Source organism: Pleurodeles waltl, chromosome 9 (assembly GCF_031143425.1).
Source record: "Pleurodeles waltl isolate 20211129_DDA chromosome 9, aPleWal1.hap1.20221129, whole genome shotgun sequence".
Lineage (NCBI taxonomy): Eukaryota > Metazoa > Chordata > Amphibia > Caudata > Salamandridae > Pleurodeles > Pleurodeles waltl.
In genome coordinates this window covers 975,885,562-975,902,118 of record NC_090448.1, presented here as the reverse complement: position 1 = coordinate 975,902,118, position 16,557 = coordinate 975,885,562, and the positions used below count along the sequence as shown (strand labels likewise).

At 42.8% G+C, this 16,557-nt stretch overlaps 1 protein-coding gene across 2 annotated transcripts in view; it reads left to right on the top strand.

Moving 5' to 3' along the window:
• Positions 1–201: 201 nt before the first annotated feature.
• The window catches only part of TMEM63C (transmembrane protein 63C), a 529,797-nt gene continuing 513,441 nt past the window's right edge, over positions 202–16,557 (top strand). For both annotated transcript variants that reach the window (XM_069208424.1, XM_069208421.1), the window contains exon 1: positions 202–301. The gene's annotated coding sequence lies outside the window, so the exon portion shown is untranslated. The remainder of the gene's footprint in view (positions 302–16,557) is intronic.

Here is a 16,557-nt window from a genome sequence, read left to right as displayed (position 1 = left end):
GAGGCTGCCGCCTGGTCTCGGTGTCTGTCTGACAACTGGCTTGGCTGGAGCCCCTCTCGCCGCCCTCCCTAGGTCGAGATCGGGCACTCCTCGGTGAGGGCTCCTTGCCAGACCGGGCTGCTGATGTGTCCCCTTCCCGGAGAGGGAGGAGCACCCTTTGCTGACGGTGCCTGGGAAAAGGGAGGAGACTGGCAGTTTGCAGACGGCCCCTTGTCAGGTGGGGTCTGCCTCCTCTTCTTCGCTGCTGATGGAAGTAAGGAGGCTGAAGGCGGAGGAGCGGGAGTGCAGCAGCCGTGTGCAGGTAGGGGCACAGAATGCCATCACCGTTGTGCAGAGTGCAGGGGCGCGGAATGGGAACACCCTCGCTAGGGCTGCCTCCTGGGAAAGCATGAGGGGAATGGAGGCAGTGTATTCCGAGGCAGGAGTCTAATAAACCATTATTATGAGTAATCGGGTAATTTGCAAAAATGATAAGGAAACAGCCTAAAGAGTTGAGCATTCAATCATTTTGCCTACATTTAGGAACTGTCGCATGAGACAACAGGACAGGTGGCAAATCACGCGTCTCGTGGCACTGTACAGGAGCCTCCCTTTAAAGAAACGGGCCGTTACGGAGTGGGGGAGACCAAATGTGTGTGTATAGTGGTACCCTGGGGAAATCCTCCTTGAGGTCTGGATCCCCCGCTGTACACCCCGTACTCCATTCCTACCCCCTGCCTCTGCCCCCTCTCAGTATATTATTATATGCGTGAGAACCACTGCCGGGAACAGGTGCATGTGAGCGAGGTGGGGTGGGCGCGGAGGAAGCCCCTCTTACATCTTCCACTGGTTCAGCCCCAGCTGTTCTGTGGCTGGCTGCGGACAGCAGGCGGCGTGGGGGCATGTTTTGATGCTACACCACACCACGATATTTCCAGAGAATGGACGTGACTCCGTGCCTTACCAATACCGCGGATGCTATAGCGTGTTTGGGGTGCGCGTGAAGAGGGTTCCAGATTTTGATGGAAGCAAATCTCATTAGACAGAAGACCCCTCCCCTCTTCCTTTTCTTATTAATAGTACCAGGGCACGAATGAAATAACTATTTGATGGGTGAGGGATTGTCGGAGGAGGGTGAGGGTAGCTGTTGGGTGAGGTTGTGGCGTTGCGCCAGTTGCTCCATGCTATGTTGGTTAAAACACTGTCCCTTTGAGCCGCCATTCTTTGCGGAGAGCCCAAGTTTTGAATGCTAACAGAGGCCGAACTGCCCTTTCACCCTCCCGCTTAGGGCCCATGCAGACTTGATTGTCGTTTCAAGACATTGACGCTGCTTGAAAGACCCAAAAATTGGACTAGTCCTGGTTTGTGCGTGTTATTGTGTTTTTCCTCGTAAAGTTTCCCAGGGGTGTGTGCATCTCATTTAGTCCAGGCTCTCTCTTTACATTCTGGTACCTGCAGTCTTGTTTATTCCATTATCAATTTATGCCGCACTACAAGCACTCTACTCTCAGTACTGGGCTTTGGAAGCTTGAGCGTGTATTGTTTTTTTATTTTTTTATTATAGCGGAGCTCCCTTCATTGTTGCTTTCAGCGGTCAAAGTGCATTAAGAACAAGCACTGGCAAAGCCAAAACGTCTCCCCTTTACATGAGTTTTTGGCTTTGGCATGTGTTTTTGCCATGTTGTACACCAGTGTGGCTGCTGTTCAGCATGGCTAAAAGTTAGTGGCGGCGAGTGTCCTAGAATGGGGTTGGGAGAGTAGAGTGTTGTAGACTGGATTTACTAGCGTATAGAGTTGTAACGTGGAGTAAGGGGTGTACAGTGTCCTAGAATTGAGTAAAATTCCTTGGTTCAGTGGCAGAGTGTCGTGGAGTGGAGTGGTGTGGGTTGGGGTAGGGTGGTGTGGATTAGGTAGAGGGGTGAATTAGATTGGAGTAGATTGGGGTGGATTGGATTGGGGTAGAGTGGGGTGATTTGCAATGGGCTGATTTGATTGGAGTGGATTAAAATAGGGGAGATGATTTGGGGTGGATTAAAGTGATGTGGATTAGATTTGTTTTGAGTGCGTGGATTGGAGTGATAGGACTGGGATAGATTGGATTGGGATGGTGTGGATTGGATTAGAGTGGGGTGTATTGGATTGGACTGGACTGGGGTGGGGTGGATTTAAGTAGAGTGGGATGGGGTGGGTGGGGTGAATTGGACTAGAGATGGGTGAATTGGACAGGTTTGGTGTGGATTAGACTGGAGTAGATTGCATTTAATTGGTTGGATTGGCTTGAGGCGAGTTGGATTGCAGTGGTGTGGGGTGAACTGGATTAGGGTGGTTTGGATTGAGGTGGATTGGAGTGGGGTAGATTGGAGTAGTTTGGTGGGGTGGGTTGGAGTGGGGCAGATTGCTTTGGATTGAAGCAGGGCAGATTGGATTGGGGTTGGTTGGGGTGGTTTGGATTGAGTGGGGTGCATTGGTGTGGATTGGAGTGGGATGGATTGGGGTGTGCTGTATGATTATGTGTTAAAGCATCATTTCAGAAATTACACATAAGAGAACCAGTGTCGTTTTGCAATATTTAGAACAAGATAATCCTCATATTTTGAGAACAGAGTCTTTGAGCAAAAACAAAAGAAAACACAAGTGTAAAGTGAGAAAAGAAGACATGGCAAAATAAAATAAAGTTAACTATAGAAAATAAATCTTTGTAATTTTGTTTGTCCTGCTGGGCACGTTTTTGCCAGTTACGCCTTGTTTGAAGGGCACTAAAAGTTAAAAAGAACAAAGTAGTACCTCAGTCATGTCAAGAGCAGCAAATGGGCACTGATTAAGTTAAATCAATCAGTGCTTGGTCCCTCCACCGAGAGGAACCGAGAGGAACGGAAATGATGCAGTGATGAATTACGAGGCTGTAAAGAAGAGTGCCACACAAGCAAAAAGTAAGCAACAGGTGGGCTCCAAGCCCTTTTTTGTTAACAACGGTCTCTCACAAGCGAGACGTGTGTGCTAACGCATGCTCTTGCATGCTCGACCCTAAAAAGTATGTGAACTGTGATGATGCATGCAATGGGGAGGCAGTGTCATTGTAAGTGGGGTCAGGGTTGAAGGTGTGGCTTAAAAAACAAAATATTTTGTAAATGTTTTTTTTTGGTCTTTCACCTTCAGGTAGGTATGAATAAAATAACGCATAGCTTAAATGAGAAATAAAAAAAAAAGTTTAGTTAATCAGTGGGAAATGTATTATAGTACATTATGAAACCTCTATTAGTTAATGCACTGTAGAGGTCAGGGTGCAACCAGAGAGCCACCAAATCTTGGTTGGTGCAGTGGAGAGTTGTGACTTGTGTATTTTCAGTGCTACGAGGCCCAAGCCTGTGACAAAGCACTGTGAATATGTAAGTTGTTATTTTAAACTTGTATTACACATATTACAAGATAGACTGCTACCAAGAGCACAAAAAAGTTTAAGATAAAATGATGCTTCCAAACTATAGATTTTAGTAATACGCAGACTTACGTAATGCATTTTAAAAAAATATATAACTCCCTTTAAAATCAAGCACTTCACAGCTCAGCCAGTAAAACATTTGCACTACCACTCAAAAAGAATACATTTTTGTTATCACACAGCCTGAAGTGAATCCATCAGTTAAAGACAGTACAGGCTCCCAAGCACCCTTTACATTTGTAAATTTACCAGTTGTGGATATTTGCATTTCTTTCAAGCAGGCAGGCACCCTGGCAAGAAGGCTTGTGTATTGTTTAGCTGTCTGCCCGCCTATCATTTCACAGCACACGAGACTCCTTGATTGACACTTTAGTTGAAGCATTTAAAACATTGGAATTAACAGTCCCTCGTACGGATGTCTTTTCACAAAAAGTATGGGCATGTTGTGCCTCTCCAGTCCTGTCCACTTCTATCCGTGGTTGCTTCCCTTTGCCAGTGCATCAGTGTTAGGCAAAGTGGCATACCCTATTACAAATTCCGGATTCCGCACGATCTTTACCTCTGGAAGGCTTACAGATCACTTAGTGTGTACTGGGAGGTGATTCAGTTTCTGTCCTTGTTGCATACTTGTCACTGCAGTCCCACCTCCTGGGATTTACTTTGTTATTGCCGCTCTTTTAACCAACAGTGCAAGCATTGCAGAAAATCTTAGCCCTACTCCTGTAAAGGAAAAACTGAAACCACAAGTCTCAGCAAGCTTGGTGATGTTGGCTGTAAAACCAGGACTGACTAAATGTCACCATCATCATATGGGGCTGGGTGACTGCTACTCAAAGTTGTTTGGCAGCTCAGTCGTCCTTGATAAAAATTATGACAAAGGATCTCTTTGCAGTGAGTGACACCCTTTCTGCAGACTAAGAGTTAGACCTGGTAGTGGAAAGGCCCATTTCCACTAGCCCTTTGGGCACCAAAGTGGCCAGATCATGGCCCCCTTTAGCTCAAGATATCTTTGAAGTTAGTATAATGATACAATTGTAAACTAGAGTTAGTTGTGTTAAAGTGTGACTAAGGCAGACAGGCTTGTCTTTGTTTATGGGAAACTGCCAAGCTCTCTGGTAGAAACCTCTTTAGTGATGGACTTCACTTCCTCAAACCCAGTCCATACAAACTGCACAAGGTGTTAGTGATGTGGACAGACTCCTAAGCTTGGACCATGACCTCCACTCGTCCACAGAGGTCCTATTTTCACGGTGCCTGGGTGTTCTGACCCATATGCTCCTATTCACCAGAGCCTTAAAAAATTGATGTTTGATCCCTGCTGTGACGTAGTTGAGGTTTCTCCCTCTCTGAGTTCCTAGTAGAGTACACTCACTCTTTGCTGCCGAAAGCCATAAATTTGTTCAGCATCACTGTACTTAATTTAGACCGAGGGTGCTCTGTATGCAGAGCTCCCTCTGAGAATAGCATTGAAGCTCCAACTAGTGCGTGTTATTACTCATCGTACTTGGAGGTGCTTCTCTTTGAACACGTTTATGCATTCCGTACGTTTTGCCCAGCCTATCACCGAAGCGCCCCATAAGGTACAAGATTGCCACCCTGGCCTAAGAATCTCTGTGGGTTTGCAGCCTTCGTAATGTGCCCAGTCTCTAGTTATGCCACAGGTGAATGACTGCTTTGTACTTCATCCCTGTGCTATTACTGTTGAGCTTCTCTCAAACATATCACGTCACTCGGGATGGGAGTGTGGAGTTTTCGGAGCAGGTCCACTGGTTAGTAAACCCCTACCCACCCCAATCAGATGTGCATGAAATTTTGCGGAATGTTAGAACTTATCCTTGGTTCACTTATTCCTGCCAAATCTTCCTTAAATAAATTAATATTTTCTAAGTGGATGGAGGTGCACCCCCAAGTAGTTCCCATGGTGAGGTCAGGGGCCTGGAGGCCAAACTGAGGAATATGCTTTACCCCCATCAGTAACTTCTTAAGACAGCTATTCAAGAAGAAGGGCTCCTAGGTAGTGAAAGAGAGGCGAAAACTGAGGGGCAGCACATGGCGCTTCCTCAACCTCTGACATACCTTCTTAGAAGGGCCTGTCTTTTGGAGAATATTGCTGTAGTACATCAGACACGACATTTTGTGTGTAATTCATAGGATGTGTATTGTATAAGGTTAACCAAAGTATAACACCTGAGGTGTTTTTTCATTTTTTATTTTTGTGATGCGACTTTCCTTCCTTAAGTAACTGTGTACTTTTTATTGGAGTAGAAGTGGTTGATAGAGCACGTGAAAGAAGACGACAGTGCTTTGTCTTTTGAAAACTATCTGTGACTCTGCACTACTTTTAGGAATTTTGATGAATTTTAAGGCTTTTTCACAGTCTCAAAAATGTTGATCCATTTCTCAGATTTGCTGCATTGTCTTTCAGAGAAATTGATTTTTTCTGGAAATTATTGGCACTCATCAAAAAATCTGAAATTATGTTACATGTTCTGAAAATTCATGAATGTCTTCCTCATCCATCTCAGAAAGAGCATTTGAACTTTGAAGGATACCCGTGCGTTCCACATTAGCAGTCTGTCAGTTGATTCTATAGTAGCTTGAATCCAGAGGTCTTATGAACAACTTGACTGATAAGATTCTGTTTTCGTGACAAAGCCGAGGAACTCCTGTGCATCCTGTTCCTGGAGTTGTGAAATTCACCCATTACCTGTGGAAAAACAAATGAAATATTGTGTTCAGAACTAATCGTATAGTACCAAAATGTGTGGTCAGACCCTCAAAAGACATGAAGTATACATCTTTAACGTTTCTTTTGGATCTCTTATATATGTTTTATTCAAGTTCTGTTTTCTCTGTAGAGCACCTATTAACTGGGAGAGTGTCCTGGTCTAATTTTTTTTTTCTCCTCAGCTTTCGTTTGCCCTCCTTTCACGTAGGTGCACTTGTAAGATAAAATGAAATGCAGAGAAAACATTACCATATCAACTTTTTTTTTAACATAAATAATTGTCTAGATGTGCACCTTTTTCTTTTTATAATAGTCTTTGTTAAGTTTCATAGGATCGAGACATTACATCTAAAGCATTTTTCAGTAAGATGTATGCAGCAATGGCACAACAACAACTCGCAATCTGCACAAAATACCCTAACCTCCCCCACCCCCTCGCTAGCTGCACGCAGTTCAAAATAAGAGTATTTTCAGTTCATACAATTAGTCTATTTGGAAGGAGTCGGTGTAAGCAAGTAGCATACCCAGTACATCACGTAAGCCCATTATTGTCAAATGTCATTGCATCCTCCCTGCGTGGGACACATCCAAAAAGGTGACACATTGGGTTGTCCACCCACACATAACTCCTCCTAGATATGGGGTTTACTTTTATAGGCTAGTCCTCAGCGACTGTTGGCGTCCCCCCAGTAACATGCAGATCTGCCAACATCTGCATCCAAATCTAGATGTGCACTTTATAAAGTACTATATTCAATGTAAATTCTAACATCTTAAAACAAGTAATGATCATAGTCAAACAGGGTGATTTTGGTCAGAACAATATACATAACATTGGTGTGTTAAAATTGACTACACCGCTAATCCAAAATAAATCCCCCAGTTTCTAACACATACTCACTTCCTATTTCAGTAGCAAATCATACTTCTACAGTTCTCTTTGTGATACTTTACACTGTACTTTGTTTCATGCTATGTTCTCCTTTTGCACTCCATTGTACAGTGCTGGTGATGTAATATTGCCTACATTTAAAGAAGAACTAAAGTGTTTGGTCTGACTGCAGCATACAACGCAGGTTTCTGGAGTGATTATTTAATATTCTTTATTTTCATTTTGCCTGCAGTCCCTTTCCAAATTTGTAAATCATTCAAACCAGCCAAAGGAAACTTTGGTGAATAAAATATGAGACAGCTTTTTTAAAACATGATGGGAACTCTCATGGATTTCACAGTTGAGAACAATTTTGACAGACGTTCTAGCATATGACACAAAAGAAAATACAAACTTACCACCACCTAAATGTGGTGACTATATGGTTGCAGTCAAATGTTAAATTAAAAAAATTCCATATAATTTCAATAAAGCAATATTGTTGCTTCCTAACTGGCAGATGCAGTTATCAAAGATATTGCACCCTTTTTAGTTTTAGTGCACATCACAGGAAGCGATGATTCTTATTGGTGCAAAGAAACAGTGCTATTGGATTTGAATTAGTCTAATCTGAATACAATTTAAACATACATGGATGACTAAAAACAAACAATGAGAACAAATGGATAGGAAAAACATTGGCAAAACATTGATACACCAACCTTGGTACACCAACTTTGGCACTGAAGTGCACTTCTTTTTAGGTGGATGTGCACATGTGATGAGGTGGAAATGCTGTCATTCACAGAGCAAGAAAGCCAGTGGCTAAATTGTCTGAGCCATTGTGCTGTGGTGGGTGGAATCAAACTGAGAATGAGAATTGAATATACTAGTGGATGAAGACGGCTGATGAAGACCCAGTCTATGTATGTGTACATAAAAGTCCACCAGTTCGAGTTTACTGAGCTAACTATTGCTCACCCCCCCACCATTCACTGTTTATAACCTCACGTTTTACATCACTTATGATATGTTAAAAATGGCATCACTGGTGATATCATCCAACTTACTGCTTCTTATGTTACTATATATACTTCTAGATCATTTAAAAAGCAAATAGGTAGTAGAGGGCCCTCACACATATATAGCATTGACTGATTATGTGTAAACCATAGAACAGAAACAGTGTAGTACTGGAGGCAAGTGTGATTCAGTATGGTAAAAGGTATGTGGTGCACAATTGAGCTAACAGTGAAGTTTTAACTGCAAGCAGTACAAGTTAGAGACTGAACCCAACTCGAGTGGGTTACACATGTATTTTTGTAATAGGTCGTGGCTTATATCAAAGGCTTGTTGCCAAAACATATGCAAAAAAATAAAGCCAAGTCATTCACCTTTTGATTTCTGTGCACATACTGATGATAAAGAGTTCCAATATGGTGCAAACAGCAACTTATAAAGTGCAGATATAGCAACAAAGTCTATATAACTAGATTTATACAGTGCAGATGTTTATTTCCATATTTTCACTGAAAATTCTGAGACCTATGCTATTGTATAATGTATGGTTGACACGTAGACTATTCAAGTCGCAGTATGATTGTAAGCCTTGTTAAAATAATGTATGTCGTTCATCTCTTTTCAGCGATACGTGTAGGGTACTTTTGCATACTACTTAGTTGTCTGCAGGGTGGTGTGCAGTGGGAGGCCTTTGGCCAGGCCCTGCAGCCTGCCTCATACTGCACGTGTGAGCTGGAACTGCTGCGCTCAAGTCATGTTGGGTGTCTTATTACCCAACCAAGGGCCAGATGTAGCAAAGGTTTTTACCCATTCTGTGTCTATGGGAAAAAGTGTTCGTACATATGGCCCTAAGTTCGGGGTGGGGGGGACGGGGACATATTACTTGCTTGCATTAGAGCTCATGCCTCTGGTCAAGATTAGGGGTATGGGTAGGATTAGGGGCAGGATCAGCCACTGGGTTCAGATATAGGGCAAATGAATAAAGTAAGCCTCGGGATCAACAACTGTAGAGTGTCCCAAGATGACAGAAATGCCCCATGTAAAACAACCAAATAGTGTTAAGCAGAGGTTCTGACCAGTTCAGGATCAGGTTAGAGTTAAGTTGTGGAGTAGTGTCGCAGGTTAGAGTGAGCGCTGAGCTTCGAAGAAGTTGTACCATTTAAAAAAAAAAAAAAAACATTTTTGAGAAGTGTGGGAAATAACGAATTGGTTTGTGGAAGTTTCAGGGAGCATAAGCGATGCTTTTCAATAAATCATTTTCAATCCTACAGAGTTCTTCAAACGACTATTACAATGATCTTTTTTAGAGAATTATGACGATTTTAAAGATTGCTTCCGAGTTGTATTTCTCTAAAATGTACAATGGTGAAATTATACAGATCCACAACCACCTTCTACATATCCCTCTGTACCAACACAACCTCTCATCAAATATTCAATAAACATTCTATGACCGCTAACAAAACACATCCAGACCTGCCCTTTTAAAACCCGCATCTTCGCAGGTCTGCTTGTCACCGTAAACAACATCTGAAAACCACCTCTCTGTTATGCTTGTGCAAACAAGGAAAAAAAACACTATTCCCGTGGACATAGTTTAAATGTTTTGATACAAATGCTTTGTTTGAACTCTCACACTATAACAGATTTATTGATACAAAGTCGTTGCACTCCTTCAAATATATAGGAGATGTTCAATTAAATACATTTTTATAGAGAAAAATAATTGCCTATAAAAAAATTACATCAATATACCGTTATTCAATAGTTGACATTTTTCTTACTGCTCAGTTCTATGGCAGGATGGGCATTGCTAATTACAAACATTTTATAATTGTTGCACGTTTGGATTTTTACTTTCACTTTGCTATGTTCCTGACAATTGTACCTATCCCTTCTGTTTTGAGTCAGTAACACTTCTATCCTTGCCACTGTTGCCTGCTTTTATTGATAACAGATGTCTGTGTTTTTATAGTTGTATGTTTATTCCACCCCTGTTTTTAAGGTTTGATTAGATATTTATGTTAAGTATTTGTGCTTTTTTTTTATTGTGTATACCTGTTCATCCTACACTACAATGTTTTGTATTCCTGAAACTTTCGTCATTTGTTGAATGTATTTGCAATAAAAATAAAAAGCCACCCAACCAGGCCCCTGCTATCAGGGGAGAACAAGGCTTTTGATTTAGCAGGCATTTCCCTGGTTGGCTGGAGAACTTGGAGGCCAATTTTTTAGGGTCAAGTCTGCAAGTGCATGCTTGCACTATCGCATTCGTCTCGACTGTGAGATTCTGTTATGTACAGTAAAGGGCTTTTAGCTTGCCTGTCACTTACCATTTGTTGGCTTGCATTGCACTCTTCTTTACAGCCTTGTAATTCTTCACTGAAGGCCAAAAAAACATTTCCGTTCCTCTGTATGGAGCAGGGACCTAGCACTGTTTCAACTTAATCAGTGCCTGACTGCTGCTCTCCACATGATTGAAGTACTGTTTTGTTCTTTTTAACTTCTAGTGCCCTGCAAACAGAAGGCTTGTGACTGGCAAAAATGTGTCCAGCAGGACAAACAAAATTGCAAAGGTTTATTATTTAAAGCTAACTTTATTTCGTTTTGCCAAGTCGTGTTTTCTCACTTTGCATTCATGTTTTCTTTAGTTTTTGTTTGTGGGCACTGTTCTCAAAAGATGACGATTATCTTGTTTTAAATATTGCAATGCTACATTGTTTGTTATGTGTAATTTCTGAAATTATGGTTTAATACACAATCATTCCAATCCAAACCACTCCAACCCACCCCAATCTAATCTGCCCACTCCAGTTCGCCCCCAATCCAAAACAATCTGCCCCACTACAATCCAAAACAATCTGCCCAACTCCCATCTACCTCACTCCAGTATGCCCCCCCTTCAATCCAACATAGTCTGCCCCACTCCATTTCAAAACAACCTGCCCACTCCAATCTGCCCCTCTATAATCTGCTGCACTTTAATCCAAAACAGTCTGCCCCACTCCTGCCAACCCCATTCCAATCCAAAACAATCTGTTCCACTCAAGTCCACCCCACTCCAGTCTGCCCTACTCCAAACTAAAACAACCTGTACCACTCAAATCTACCCCTCTCTCTAATCTGCCAAACCCCAAACCAAAACAATCAGTCCCACTCAAATCCAAAACAATATGCCCAACTCCAATCCACCCCACCACAATCCAGTCCTTCCCACTACAGTCTGCCTCACTCTAGTCCAACACATTCTGCCCCACTTCAATCCAAAACAACCTGATCCACAAAACAACCTGCCCAATTTTAATACAAAACAATCTGCCCCACTCATACCTGTCCTACTTCATCCTGCCCCACTCCAATCGCAAACAACCCACTCTGCTCCAAAATAATCTGCCCCACTCCAATCCACCTCACCCCAATCAAATTTACCCCATTCCAACCCAACCCATCCCACACCTTTCCAATCCACCCAGTCCAGCCCAGTCTAATCTACTCGTCTCCAGGCCAACATACCTCACCCCAATACAACCCACCCCACTCCAACCCAGTCCACCCACTTCAATCCACCTCACTCCAATCCACCCACATTGCCCCAATCCATCCGACTCCAGAACACTCCACTTTAATCAACCCAACTCCAATTCAGTCCAGTCCACTTTAATCCACCCTACTCCAATCCAATCCACCCACTCCAATCCACCTTAATCTACCACTCCAGTCCACCCCTCTCCAATCAGTCCACCCCACATCAATCCAATCAACCCCACATCTATACAGTCAGCTGAACTGCAATCCACCACCACACTCCAGTCCAGTCCACCACAATCCATCCCACTGCTCTCCCCCCATTCCAATCCAGTCCACCCCAATCCTATCTACCCCACTAAATCCAGTCAACCTCACTCCAATCTGGTCCACCCTGCTGTAGTCCACCCTGCTTCAATCCACCCCATCCAGTTCACCCTACCCCAATCCAACCCATTTCAATCCACTCCACTCCCCTCACTCCAATCCATCCCGCTTCACTCCACTCCAACTCTACCCCAAGTCAATCAATTCCACTCCACCCCATCCCAGTTCAGTCCACCGCATTCCAGTCCAGTCTATTCAGCCTACCCTGCTCTAGTTCAATCCACACAACACAAATCCACTACAATCCACCCTACCCACTACAGTCCATCCACCCCACCCCATCCCAGTTCAGTCCACTCCATTCCATCCACCTAACCCATTTCAATGCAGTCCACCCATCTCAATGCACTCCACCCCAATCCAATCTCCCAATTCAATTCAACACACCCCACTCCAATCCATCCCATTGCAGCCTCACCTCACCCCCACCCCACTGCAGTCCAATGCACCTTCTCCACTCCAGTCCATTGAATCCAATCCACCCCACTCCAATCCAATTTAATCCACCCCAGCCCTATCACTCTAATCTAAATCACCCACCTCAACCCAATCCACCCAACTCCACTCAATCCACCCCACTCTACCCCCATCCAGTTCACCCTACTCTGGTGTACAACATGGCAAACACATTTCCAAACCAATAGCTTTTGTATAGGAGAGACCTATTGGCTTTGCCAATCCTTGTTTTAGGCCAGGGGCCACTCCTGGTGCCTCTGTCACTTTCCCCAGTTACCCGAGCTTAATTACAGCAGGCACAGGGAGGCTTCAAAAGACACAGAAAGAGAGGGGCAGTGACATGAGACGTAGCGGGTTGGGTGATAGGGCGTGGATGCTACAGCTACAACAGCCCCAGATATCCTGATTCAGTTCAGTTGGAAAATTTACAATAAAGACCATTTACTCTGCCTGCAAGTACAAACTGTGACATGGCAAAGTAATGCGAATAGTTTGAACACAATAACTCAATTTACTGTTCTTTTCTCTGACTGCAAATGTTTTATATTTTACAGTATTAATTAGTGACACTCTTGATGAGGTAAAGGAAAAAGTATTGAGGAGATTTTCTAAAACATTTGCAGATAAAGACATGTTTGCTTTACAAAGTAAATAACAAATGTATATACGTAGCATGAAATCGTGGAATTGCAAGGTTGCTATGGCTTATTGCAAGCAAGGGATTATCCCTCTTTGCCATACTTTGAAAATGAAAAATTGCCATAATTGGATTCCAGAGGGCCCGTCACTCTCATGGGCACTAGTGCCAGTGAACACCCCTGGCATGGACAACAGAGGGACTTTTTCAGGCGTTGTTGATGGCAGCACCCGCACTCTGAAAATTGTTACAGCGCCACTGGGGAGGGACTGATATAGGTACAGGGAAAGTAATCTTATCTAAAGAAGTACAACTAGCTGACTATCTCTATCCGTATTCCGTATACACCAGTTTATTCCCTACTAAATATTTTGCTACAGTACAATATTTTGGAATGTTTCAGTGAAAACCTCACTCAGTCTTCAGTGGATGATGTCACAATCATGTAAAAACGTTCCGCCTACACATCACATTGTGCCCGCAGTGAAACCACAGACAAAAATGCAATTGATGCCTTAAGCCAAAAAGAGATCTCTATAGTCAATATCCAGGTGTAACAAGATCTGACTCAAACAGATTCATTGATAAGAACACACAGATAAATTACATTTTCTAGTTTTAACTGTCTACACCATTTATCACTACATTAAAATGTTTACGATTCTTTGGTGCCAAAAAAGTATCTGTGCAGTGTTCGCTGCATACAGAAATGATACACTGTGTTGCTTACGCTACCAAATTGGGGTATTAATTGAGAGGGGTGGTAGGCCCCAGTCAAATTATAAACACAATCCTTGAAAGGGTGAAATTCAAAAAGGCACTGAATTAATCTGTGCTTAACCCTCTGGTACACGGCACAAATCAGTCTAGCTTAACTTAGAGGAAAGTTTATAAAGTACTTACGCAGCACACAAACTGTGATAAAGTGAAAACACAAGAATAATATCTAACCAATGTAGAAAATAAAGTAAATTTTAATAAATAAAATGACACCAAAAATCTAATCAGTAGAACTGGAGATATTAGCTTTTAAAGGTTTAGATAGACATAACGCCGAGAAGCACATATTTTCACTCAGTTATCCAGTCGCACAGTCACGTGGCCCAGGAGTTGGTTTGGGCAGAGAAAATGGCAACTTTCTAAAAGTGTCAATTAAAAAAAATATAACTTAAAATCTCACTTCACCATTGAAGTGGATTTAAAATTACAGTTGATCTGAGTGTACATATAATTTCTACATCTGCTCCCAATCTGAAACTAGCACTTACTAAGTGTAATAAGGTAACCAATTGTTAGCCTATGGGAAAGGTAAGCCTTATAAAAGTGAAAAATTACTTTAGGAATTTTTCAATGATCAGGACATGTAAAACTTAAAACACACGTCATACTTTAAGTACCGTGCGCTGTGCCCTATGAACCTTTAGAGCCTACCTTAGGGGTTTACGTACTAGTATAAGAAAGTTTGAGGCCTGGGGAAAAGGTTTATTTTGCGCAAGCTGCCAGTGGTGTAAGCTGCTCTCACAGCCCAAGAGCTTCTTTCAACAGTGCAAGCTTCCCACCCATTACTGACTGGTGCAAGTTGCTCCCACTTTATCAAGCTACTCTACTCACATGCAAGCTGCACCCGCTGCGGTTCACTTCTCTCACCAGTACAAGCCTCCTACTACTTAGTAACTTCTGTGAGCTGCTCTCATCAGTGAAAGCTTCTTCCATAAGTGCAAGTTTCTCACTCTGTCACTGCTGCAAGTTTCTTCCTCTGCCCACCAGTGTGACCTTCTGCCCAGTGGGGGTGAGCTGCTTCTACGGCCCACCAGCATAAACTTCCATCGTCTTACTCTTCCCATTAGTGTGTGTCCAGGTGCCCATGCTGATTGTGGGCGGGAGGAAGTCCAGGTCCATACTTGTTCATTTGATGTCACTTACACATAGACAGCCATCAGGAGTGCCAGTACTGTGCCAATTTTATTGTTTTTATCAGTACCCTTATGGGAAAGAAATTATGTGGAGTACAGAGAATCCAGCAGATGTAATGATAGCAATAAAAGTAAACTTTAGAGAGACATCAAGTGAGATGAGCTTAGCAAGGAAGGCTGAAACTCACATCTCCTCTTCACTGACTGCACTGCGTGATTTCCATCAAGTCCATAGATTCTCAAACATGTGGTACTATGCTGGGGAGAATAGGATGAATACATTTCCAAGGAATCTTTGAGAGACTTACTCAGGCCAAAGAGGGTGTTTTGAAGAACAGGCTTTCCATGCTTTTGATGTTCATGACAAGTACAGTTAAAGGATGAAAAACATGGAAAGATGTGTTAAAGTAGGCAAGAGAGAAGAGGGTAATGGGCATACAATACACATAGTTTTATTAGCACAAGATGTCTTTTAGCCCTGCCCAAGTAAATACACTACAATAAGTACACTGAGTACATAAAATAATTGAGAGCCCTCTCCATTGTTCCTGCCCGTTCTCCTAGGATGCTGATTTTTGCCTCCAGGATTTTCTCAGGATGTCATATTGAACTCACGTGTTCCTGTTTAAAGGGGACCTGGTCTGGCAGTTTAGGGTGGAATGTTCCTATTGGAGGACTACAAAGGCTGAAGTGGCACGTAAGGCAAAAAGTGATGGATTGAAATGTGGCCCAATTGGTGGCAGTGGTTGTCTTTTGCAAGGATTCCACCCATCACATTTCTGTTTTTCTTAGTTTGATGCTGTGAGAAATTGGGGTTTTATTGAGGGGATGAAAACACTTCTCAAGCACCAATCCAACCTGTGTCACGGTGAACCAATAGTCAATGAATTAGCCTGTTCTTAACCCTCTGGTAGCTTGGCACAAAAGCTGTCAGGCCTAACTTAGCAACACTGTGTTAAGTATTTATGCAGCAAGCAAATAATAAGTGAAAATGCAATACAAGAATGATCCCAAATCAATCTAGAAAAATAGAGTACAATTTTATAAATTGAATGAGGCCAAAATGACAAAAAAAAGCACTCTGTAGAACTAGAGATATGCAATTTTAAATGTCTAATTGAAAATGGCATCAAGAAGCAGAACGTGCTAACTGTGGAAATCTGATCACACTGGAATAGGACAAAGTCAGAAATGTAGGCTGACTGTGATGGACTGAGGGCCGGATATTAGAACCAGGATAGTCCTATTGCAAAAGTTGCCTTCCCAAGGTCCAGTATGCAGAGTTTAAAACTTCAAGATTTCACAGGAGGAGTTCAACGGATGCCAGCCAAGGATCCAGGACCTAGGGAGGCTTCTCTTGGGGATCAGGAACTTACTCCAGCAGAAGCCATCAGGGTTCAAGAAGGTCCAGTAGCAGGTTCAGGCTGGACCATTTGCAGCAGGTCAGCTGGACACTTACAGCCCTCATTAGCTTATTGTGTCCATGTAGATCAAAACAGGAGTTCAACCTACTGACCCTCTGAGTCGCTCTGGTAGTCCTAGGTTCAAGGAGCTGGTCCTCTCTCTTTCAAGCAGCAAGACAGGCCTCTGAAGAACAAGGCA